The 10,883-nt window shown below is 51.3% G+C and overlaps 1 long non-coding RNA gene across 1 annotated transcript; it reads left to right on the top strand.

Moving 5' to 3' along the window:
* Positions 1-1,879: 1,879 nt before the first annotated feature.
* Positions 1,880-9,972, top strand: LOC142829285 (uncharacterized). Its single transcript, XR_012903724.1, has 3 exons — positions 1,880-2,235; positions 3,442-3,545; positions 9,796-9,972. It is a non-coding gene; the product is annotated as an uncharacterized LOC142829285 (long non-coding RNA).
* The last annotated feature ends 911 nt before the right edge of the window (positions 9,973-10,883 follow it).

Genomic DNA, 10,883 nt, shown 5'->3' with positions numbered 1-10,883 from the left:
GCTTTATGTGCGTGTCACTTAAATACCGGTAGGAAAACACCTAGGTGGACGGGAAACCGCAGAGTCTGGCATGCCTGCACATGAGCAACGGTAAACAGAACGGCTGGCGGGCCCGCACGTAAAACCCTGACAGGCCGCACGCGCTCCATGGGCCGCACATGCATCACTGCGGCAACCGAGGGGTGAAAGCAGGCTCAAAGGGTAGAACTGGAGTCGTGGCTAGGGGACAAGCCGTTAAGTCAGGGAGCAGGAGTCCAGAAACGGGCAGGTCTGACGCAATTTGAGGTGAGAAATGCATTAACCAGCCCTGGTGCAGCTGTTGCTACACGGCATCGTTACGGACTTGATGGCCCCTCTGTCCAATCAGAGAGCACAGTCACTTAGTGCTGGTTTACTGAACTAAACGAGCTCCCTCGGTTGCTAGGCAACTGACTTCTCTGCCCCGAGCCGCACCCCTCCTTGGCCTCCTGCCAAGAGCACAGCATCCCCTGTTGGCATCAGAGCCTTCTGACCTCACCACAGCACCCCCTCCAGCCCCTTGTCTGCCCCACACTGGGAGGGGTGGTCTGTGCCCCCCTGCAGATCCCCGCTTGGCCCTCCTTCTCCCAGGCACCCAGAGGCAGAGGCTCTGGGCCAGGTGCTGCTGGCACCACCTGCCCGATGCCCTTTTGACATTGCACTGCTTGGCAGGGGCTCAGACAGTAGCACAATGTGAAAAGAGCCCAGGACGGCGGCGTGTTGGTGGCGGCGGGAATCTGCCGTACCCCTGGTCCCTTCTCCTCCTCCTCAGCAGCAAGGGAATCACCGCTCCCCACGCACCCCCACAGGGCAGGGGAGTTGAGGCTGAGGGAGCCTGGGCTAGGCAGGGCTAGGGCAGGGTGTCGGGGGCCCCACACCATGAAGAGTCACAGCTCTAGGAAGGAGCAAGCCTCCATTTTCACAGCTCTTCGTACGTTCCTTTGCAGGGCTGTTTGTGAGCGACACTTCAAGAGTCAGAGCTGGAAAAAAAGAAAAAACCCTTGGTCATTGGCTCCAGCACCAGAACCCCCCCAACACCTCCCATGTGCCCCAAAGTTAGAACCCCTTACCCTTACTGGTCTGTGTGCCCCAGAGCTGGAACCCCGACACCCCCAACGGCGCCTCTGTGTGCCCCAAAGTCAGAACCCCCGAACATCCCTCACGTGCCCCACAGCTGCAACCCCCTGCCCCCCTGCTGGCCCTTCTGTGCAGCAGAGAGCAGCTCCCCTCCCCCATCCTTCTGTGTGCCCTAGAGCCATAAATCCTCCTCCGCTCCTCTGAGCTCCACAGCTGGAAACCCCCCACACCCGTGTGTGCTCCAGAGCCAGAGATCCTCCCCCCAGCACACACCCACACCAGCTGCATGCCCTGGGCCTGTTCAGTCCTAGGCCACCCTGCTGCTGAGACTGAAATGCCACTCCCTACTTCCCTGAGTCTGCCACTCCCTGCTCCCTGAGGCTGGATCAGAGCCATCACCCCAAGAGGGGAAAGGATCTATGTCCCATTCCTGCGCCACCCCCAGGAACCAGCCAGTCCCTTCCCTGTAGCTGGATCAAAACCGCTACCCCCTAGTGGGGAAAGACCCTGGAACCCCATTTCTCTTCCCCAATTCATCTAATCCTCAAAATGGATGCTATTTGGTGGCAGCCACAGATAGAAACATTCTTTCCCATCTAAACACCCTGAGGGGCATCTCCTCTTCAAAGAGCTGGCTGCTCCAAGAGGGAAAATAGCAACATATCTATCCCAGCCCTCAACCCCAGAATGGAAACAAAGAATATCTACACATCAGCATCATTTATTAGAGCAAATCTATGGAGCAGCAGCCCTGACTGACTGGTCTTGTGTTTTTCTTGCCGCCTACCCCCTCTAGTGCCCCTTCCCTGACACTGCATGGGAAATGCTACAAGGGAGGGAGACTTCTGATCCAATCTTGTTTCAATTCAAAATGCCAACAATCTGCCTACACATTCAAATTTGTGAGCTACAAAATGTCTCCTAATCAGCTGAGACTCAGCCAAAAGGCATCAGATACAAAATAAAAATCAACTCTGTTGGTTTCCCATGCAGAACAAAGAGCTCTCACTCCGTTTCAAAGGTTTGCTTTTGTTAATTATTTCTAATTGCCCCCAGGCATGACTAACCAATATGTCTACCACCCCAGCCGAATCCTTCCTACAAAGCTGCAACACAGAAGCTGGCTGTGTTCAATTCTTGGTATTTTGGTTTATTTGTTTGGATTTGTTTGACGGGGAGGGGAAGCAGCTGTAAATTTCCTAATCTTTGACCTATTTCGATTTCTCTGATAACAAGTTTAAAACCAGTGGGGGGATTTCCTCTCTTTCTCTTTTCCTGTCATTCCATGATCATTTTCATGGCTGATTTCTGAAAATCCTGTTGAGAAATTTGTTTCAACCCATTTGAATATCATTCTTTTAATCTACTGCTGAAAAAAAATCTGGATTTCTGGAGAGTAGGCATTTCTCTGATAAACAAGAGTGTTTAAAAAAAATCACAAAGGGATCGGGGAGGGGAGGGGAAAGGAAGACGAGAAAAGAACAAACCATCCCCTCCATACCGGTGCGCGCACAAAGATCCTTTAAACCACATTCATTTCAGCCAGATTCTTTCCTTTCTTAAGCACAGGCAATGCCAACATTCCCCCTGGAGACAGACCTTGATTATCCATTTTCTAACTGTAATTAACATCCAGATGCATCCCCAGTGGCAAACAGTCCTGCTTTGCTTCTGAGGAATAGATAAGGGGACTTAGTGATCTGCTGACAGCTTTTCTACATAGGGAAATTTACCAGCATGGCCACACTGGGTCAAGACCAATGGTCCATCTAGCCCAGTATCCTGTCTTCCAACAGTGACCACAACCAGATGCTACACAGGGAATGTACAGAACAGGGCAATTTCAAGTGATCCATCCTCTGTCATCCAGTCCCAGCTTCTGGCAGTCAGAGATTATGGGCACCTGTATATTTATACCACTGTAAGCCTCCCTGTGGGCACACTCATTAGCAGGGCTTGCTGAACTGCGGCGAGCCCTGCTCGCCAGCCACGCTGTCCGGCGATCTGCGCATGCGCAAATCGTTCTGTGCATGCGCAGATCGCCCAAACCCGGCTCTTCCGGGTTGTAATCTACTCGCTACAGGCGAGTAGATTACATAGTTTGTCGAGCCCTGCTCATTAGGAATAATAGTGGCCTTTCCAGGTTAGCTTGTATCCCTTTGGAGGGACATCAGCTCCCTGTGAGGATCATAGAATGAATCATAGAATTGAGGATGACTCTCTTAATATAATTAGCCAATGACCCCGTCCAGCAAGAGTCATGGTGGATTCTCCATCACTGACAATTTTTGCAAATCAAGATGGGATCTGATCTTACAGCAGCTGATGTGTCCTTTTCTCTAACAGCTTTGCTCCTGCTGTTAAACAACCCACTGGTGAGAAAAGGCTTCCCGGTCCCTACATACCCGCAGACACAGTCTCCCAAGACAACGACGCATGGGTGCTCCTGGGTAAGCCTGGCTGAGCCACAGGCACTAGCAGCCCAGAGGCCTGTTTAGGACTGAAAGACTCCCTGGATTCCACCCCAAGAGAGGCAACAACATCAGGCTTGGGGCCACAGAGGGGGCACTCAGAGGAACCAGAGGCAGGCTAGCTCTGGCAGCTTTCTCCTGAGGCAGGATCAGCCCTCCCGGCCTAGCTGCGAGTTTCCCCTGCACACACTCTAGCCCTCAGCCTCCCCACAGCTTTTGTTTACATCAGCGGTGGGGAACCTATGGCCCAGGGGCTGGACCTGGCGCCCGAGGCTCAGTGCTCCCCCCTAGCATTGGGGAGCTAGCACTATAGCCTTCCAGTCCCCCTCCCACCCAGACCTCACACCCCCTCTCTGCTTCTGCACCCTACCATCTTCCCAGACCTACCAACCCACTCCTGCACCTTCCCGCCCACCCAGGCCCCACTTCCAAGCCCCCTTCCTGGCATCCCCCTCCCACTCACTGAACTCATTTTTAGCCCCACCCTCAAGCATAAGGGGGCCCACAAAAATCTACTAGCCTGGGCCCCCTGAGGCTCTGATGTGTGAGGAGAATGTGGGTTGGTTTTATATTTCTCATTTTTGTGTGGCCGCCAACTGATTTTTCTGACCCACTAGAGGTTCCCCACCCCTGGTTTACATCTTCGGCAAACACAGGCCCACATGCACCATTGCAAACCTGCTTGGGGGCAGGGAATGGGTTTGCCAGTCGCCTCCCAGGCTCCCTGGTGATTGGGATGCCCACTCACCCCTGAGCTCAGTGACCTGCAGGAGTGGCTGGACTTTGCGCTCAGATAGGGAGCAAGTGGTGTATGGGAAACAAAACCACTGCATGCAGGGGAGGGGGAAAGAACAGCCAATCAGATTTATCCCAGGGTCACAGAAAAAGGCCAGGGATAAAAAAGATCTTTTGGGTCACCAGCTCCCATCCCTGTCTCCATGCCCAGTCCAGCAAGGGTCCACGTGGTACCAGCCGCTTGCAATTCATGCTCCTGGGAGACTCTCTCTCAACTTCGGGGCAGCCACTGTCACTTAATTGGCTTCACTGCCTTTCCACTGAGGATCAAGCCTTAGCTTGTAGGGATCATTATTCTCATACACATTCCATACACACATTGCTCTGCATCACTGGTAGTGGCTGGAGAAAGTGTAGAGATTCAGAAGTTCCTGAGCTCTTAGAAAGGGGCAGAGTAAACCAAGAAGTTCCCATAGAAATTTGAAGGCATGTTCCCATACTCCTCCAAAGTCAATCTAGATAAGTCCTAGATAAGATCTCCACTCGGGATGCTGTCTGAGGCCAGGACAGAATGACAGGAGTGGGAAAAATTTTAGGAATAAACCAGAAAAAACCCAACCCAGCAGCTGTTCCAGATGGGAATATTTTGCGGTTAACACAGAGCCTCCGATCTCACCAGCGATCCTGGTTTCAGAGCTGTCTTGCTAAGAGGATTGCTTAGTGGCAGGTGCTTTCAAAGCACGGACTAGCACACACCAGCGCTAGGTTCCGATTGAGAAGCAAATGATAGCCATTGAGTTAGGTTGAGAGCAGTGTTCTCTGTAAGCTGGGTGCTAGTGTGGCCGCTCAGGAGAGATTTCAATGCTGCTCAGCTGATTAGCAGAGCACCCACAGCTAGGTTTTTTGTTTCTACTGGTGGTGCACATGCACATATGCCTTGGTGCACATACAAATTATTCTGCACATGGATGGAAAAGATTAGAGGGAACATGGGAGGGGAGCTGGTTCATAAATATGGGGCAGAAGCCATCTGCGGTAGGAACCAACCCCAAACCACTGGAAGCTGTACACTCGGGTCAAGTTTGTCCAGGGTCCCCAACAGCTTCCAATGCTTGCTGGTCTTAGTTTTCAAAGCAACGGTGGATCAAGTGCCAGCTACAGGTGACTGAATTCAGCTTGATGAACCAGTGCCACAGCTGTGCTCCTCTGAGACATGGCAGATCCCACAACCCAGGCCAAAATGCTCAAGAAGCACCACAAAGCATTCTCTGTCTGGGACAAGAATTTCCAGAGATTCATTGAATCTAGAGTCTCTAGGAAACACTACAAAACTTTCCTCTTTAGCAAAGCCTTTCAGCCGAGATCCAATGGCCGGAAGTTGAAGTAAAAAAGAAGGTGCACATTTTTAGTAGAGGGGGAAATTAACCACTGGAACAACTTGCCAAGGGATTCTCCATCCCTGGCAATGTTTCAAATCAAGATGGGATGTTTTCCTAGATCTCCTCTAGTTCAAACAGACAGTAATCCAGCACAGTTCACTGTTCTGTGTTATACCAGATCAGACTAGAGGATCCCAAAGGCCTTTTCTGGCTTTGTAATCTATGAAATAGAAGAATGACATTCACAGCACCACACCATCTTCTTCCCTTACTGCCCGCTATGGAAATTAATAACAATCTTTAAACACCCTCTGTCATGCCCCCCCCCCCCATGCTTATTGAAATTAGCTTATGGATATGCATAACTCAAAGATGCTTCATGCAAACTACATCATGGAATATGCCATTTTAACACCCTCTGTCATGCCCCCCCCCCACATGCTTATTAAAATTAGCTTATGGATATGCATAACTCAAAGATGCTTCATGCAAACTACATCATGGGATATGCCATTTTAAAAGTTGTAACCCACTGAATCTGAATAGCCTATTTGTGTGCATGCATCTTTCTTATCTGCTTCCAAAATAAGTTTGCAGTCTAGACATAGCCCCAGTTATCTCCATGCCTCAAACTGCAGTGGGACCACAGAGATGACACAACTCCATAGGATGGGGCTCCCTACAGAGAGCACTGAGTTATGATACTTCACAAGAGGCCAACTGTACATTGGGGAGAAAATTCTCTCCAGACTCCTACAGAAGATCAGCTGAAGACCTGAAGCATGATGTTAGTTAGAGTATAGTTGCCATCTTCGTGCACTGCTGCAGTGAAAGTGGGAGATCCCAAGGGGAAAGGGGTCATGAGGTCACACAGCATAACCCCTTGGTGACACCTACATGAGGCGCAGAGACACCTAAACAGAACCAAGGAGCATGCTGGCTCATTGGGCACCCGGAACGCTTCCACCACCGGTGATGAGAAACAGCAGGAACAGTGAGCAGAGATGTCAGATCCAGCTTAGCAGCGCAGGAAGAAGCAGCAGCCATTTTGACCAGGATGCAATGGAGATTCCTTAGGCACTGTGCAAAGGAAGCCATTTGTGGTACAGGGCAGCTCAGATGGGTCTCGCAGAACTCAGTAAACATGCAAGTGCCACCTACTGGCAATTCGCCTACTCGCTATGGACATGTTGTGACAGACCTCATTCCCCACAGTGGTTTCCAGAATATTTTCTCTCCTCCTGTGGGGAAGCCAGCAACGCCCAGCTTAACTCTTCACCTCAGTGGCTCACTACATTTCTCAGTCAAATCTCTTTAGTTCAGGGGAAGTCATAATGATTCAGTCACACTCATCATCAAGATAGCAGGGGGAAAAGAAGGGAAACATCTCCAGTGAGCTCATCGGATGTGGAGGCAACAGACTAGATTTCTTAACTCAGTTTCTCCCCTTCTAGCAGGGATTTCTCTCCCTAGGGCTCCTGGGGCCCAAGCCTCCCTGCCCTTTGCCTATAGGGTTCCCTCCTGGTACCTGACAGTGGCTTTACCAAGGCTCCCTCTAATTGTTTCCATTTATGTGCAGAATAAATGTTGCTGTACACATAGAGACATGTGCAGATGTGCACCACCAATAGAAACATGCTGTGGGTCCTCTGCCAGTTATCTGCATGGCACCTGAATTTCTCCCGGGTGGCCACCCAAGCACTTGGCTCATGAGGAACCCGGGTCTTTACTATTCCTACTCTGCAGCAGCATATACTCCTTCCACAACTCCTGGAGCAGGGCCGCAGGGCCAGTAGGTCAGTGGGGCTCAAGCCTGAGTCTTCACAAGCCTAAGACTCCTATAGCAGTGAACCCCAGCTCTGATTTCCCCTGCTGTCCTACCCCACTGCCCACTATGGGCAACCAGCCGACTGCGCTGTGGCCTTGGGGAAGTTACGGTGGTCTATGCTGGGCACAGCAGTGATACAGACTGAGTTGGCTGGGAGATTGTGGGTGACTGGGGAGGAGGCGGTGGGAAGGGACAGTAGGGCTGTGTCTACACTGGGCCACTTATTCCGGAAAATCAGCCGCTTTTCCGGAATAAGCTGCGAGCTATCTACACTGGCCCTTGAATTTCCGGAAAAGCAACGATGCTCTACTGTACAAAATCAGCCACTATTCCGGAAAAACTATTCTGCTCCCGCTCGGGCATAAGTCCTTATTCCGGAACACTGTTCCGGAAAAGGGCCAGTGTAGACAGCCCAGTAGTCTTTTCCGGAAAAAAGCCCCGATCACGAAAATGGCGATCGGGGCTCTTTTCCGGAAAAGCGCGTCTACATTGGCCACAGATGCTTTTCCGGAAAAGCAGCCTGCCAATGTAGACGCTCCTTTTCCGGAAAAACTGAAAACAGAATAGTATGCCGTTTTAAGCATTTCCGGAAATTCATGCCAGTGTAGACACAGCCTAGTAGTGTAGCAGTGAGGGAATAAGGTGCAGTGTGGGACAACAGGCATAGAGGGGATGGGCAACTGTAGAGGCAGAGTGTTGGGTGGGTTGGCAAGGGTAGGTGAGGAAGGGAGACCGTGAGAGAGGGTAACAGTAACCTAACCTCCCCCCCCCATCCAGGGGTCTCACACCATCACCCTCCCTCTCTCTCCCCCCTAACAGAGTACCCCAGCCCCTTTCAAACATCCCCACATGGCTCCCATGCAATCCAGAACCCACCACCCCTGCAAAATCCCCCACATAAATGGAAGAGAGGAGGTAGGGAAGGAGAAGGGGGCAGGATAGGGGGGGTAAGGAAGAGAGGGCGGGGAGATGGGGAGGGGACAGGGAGGGTAGGATCCCAGGAACTTGGGACCAGGGAGATGCAGGCAGCAGGATGGGGCAAGGGGAAGGCGTGGGGGTAGCTCTGAAGGGGACCAGTACTGCTGGGGAGGGGAGGGCTGCAGGCGGGAGGATGGGGGAGCATCGGGGGGGGGGGCAGGGCTGCAGGCAGGGGAGCAGGGGCGGGGGGCAGGTGTCCCTCCCCCCAGCACCGCGCCGGCCCGTACCTCGCTCTCCTCGCCGCGCTCCTCCCTGCTTCCCCGGCGCGCGGCCCGAGGTGAAACTTTCGCGCCCTACCCCCCCCCCCAACACCCCCTCCCACGCTCTTCCCCTCCCCTCCCCTCCGCCGTCCATCTTGAATAGTTGGGATTCCTGAATGGAGCCTGCGGGATCCGCTCCCATTGGCTGCGCGGCCCCTCCGGCAATAGCAGCCCCCCCCCCCAATCCAGCCACGCGCCTCGCCCCCCATGTCTGGGCCTCCCACCCCTGCACTGGGCCCGTCTCCCCTGCCGAGAACTCCCTGCCAGCCCCCTGCAGGAGAATCGGGGCCACCTACAGCTCAGCCCCCCTCCCCCCAGTGCCCCCGAAGCTGCGGGGTTCGATTCAGAGACGTCCCATCTTCCTGGCCCGTGTCCTGGTTCCGATTCTCCCTACCACGCACCAGGGCGTCTTGTCCTTGCGCCTGCTCTTCGGTCTGGGGAGGCTGGGAACCCGGGGTGTTGGGGGGCTCATTGACACTTTACAAAAGTCAGGGGAAAATTTAGCTTCAACTTCCAGCGTATCCAGACCTTTTGGCCAATCAATAATAATAATAATATAATTAATTAATACAAAAGTTTTGGACCAAACAAGATGTTTTGCATCAATCACATTTGAAAAGTCTCATTTCAATTTCAATGGCTTTAAAACATTTTTTTTGTTTTTTGTTTTTTAAAAGAATTAGAATCATGGAATTACTCTCCAGTGAAAGATGCTTTGGAACCCAACCTTGTTTCAAACCAAGAAATTCACTCAAAAATGTCCAAATGAAACATGCTAGTTTCTTCAGGGATTTTTTTTCCCTCAAAATGATCAATTCAAGAAAACCAACACAAATCTGTCAAGCCTTGCAATGTTTCTGAAACTACATTTTTACCGGCTGTGAAGGCTAGGACTGTAACAGAGTTTAAGAGAAGCTAGATAAATTCATGGAGGCTAGGTTGTGATGAATTCTCCATCACTGGTAATTCTTATATCCAGATGATTAAAAGATCTGCAAATTATTTTTGCTCCCCTCTCCAACCTTGAAGTTGTTTTCTTTGTCTTTCAGAGCATCAGAAAAAAGAAAGAAAAAAGAAAAACCATGGTTCTGTCTGTCATGACATAACGTAGTTTGTGTTTTTGTTCTGTCCAAAGTTTGTCTTGTGTGTCTAAATTGTGATACATATTGCAAATGTTGTTGTGTGTAAAATACTGTTTTTAATGAAAGGATATTTTCAGTAAAGCAGAAGTGTGAGTTTAAACAAACACAATTAATAATGGGGCCCAATCAATTGGCAACTCTAAACTTAATGAAAGGATAATGGCGTGGTAATTGTTTAAGCTAGGAGAATGTTAACAGTGTCTCCACAGGTGAACAAAAAGGTAGCCATAAGGCAGGGGTCTCCAACCTTTTTTGGCACAAGATCACTTTTTGAATTTAAGTGCAATCCAAGATCTACCTCACACCCAAATACCCTTGCCCCGCCTCCTTCGTGCCCCTTCTCCGAGGCCCTGCCTCTGCTCACTCCATCCTCCCTCCCTCCCTCCCTCCCTCCCTTCTACCCCTATTCTCCCTCTCTTTCATCAGGCAGGGGCAGAGGGTTGGGGCGCAGGCTCTGGCCTTGGGCTAAGTGATTTGGAGTGTGAGAGGGGCTCTGAACTGAGCCTGGGGCTTATTACTGGGGTAGAGGATTGGCGCTGGCTCCAGCTGGACACTGCTTACCTCAGGTGGCTCCTGGGTAGTGGTGCAGTGAGGCTAATGCAGGCTCACCCCTGCCCTAGCCCTGCACCACTTTCAAAAGCAACCAGCAAACTCCCTCCATCTCAAACCCTGTTGTGCCCCCCCTCTGCTCTGTGGAGATAGAATACAGGAGGGCTACGTCTACACTGGCCCCTTTTCCGGAAGGGGCATGTAAATTTCACTAGTCGTCGTAGGGAAATCCGCGGGGGATTTGAAGTAGTACTTTGAAGTAGGAATAAGACCCTCCGGAAAAGGGCACTTTTTCCGGAGGATCGGGGCCAGTCTAGACGCTCTTTTCCGGCTTTTTTAAAAGCTGGAAAAAAGCGGCGGACATTTTTATTTAAATGCCGCGGGGGATATTTAAATCCCCCGCGGATTTCCCTACGACGACTAGTGAAATTTACATGCCCCTTCCG

The sequence above is a fragment of the Pelodiscus sinensis genome, chromosome 4, assembly GCF_049634645.1.
Source record: "Pelodiscus sinensis isolate JC-2024 chromosome 4, ASM4963464v1, whole genome shotgun sequence".
Taxonomy (NCBI): Eukaryota; Metazoa; Chordata; order Testudines; family Trionychidae; genus Pelodiscus; species Pelodiscus sinensis.
Note: the sequence above shows the minus strand (reverse complement) of the source record. Positions and strands in the feature narration are given on the sequence as shown.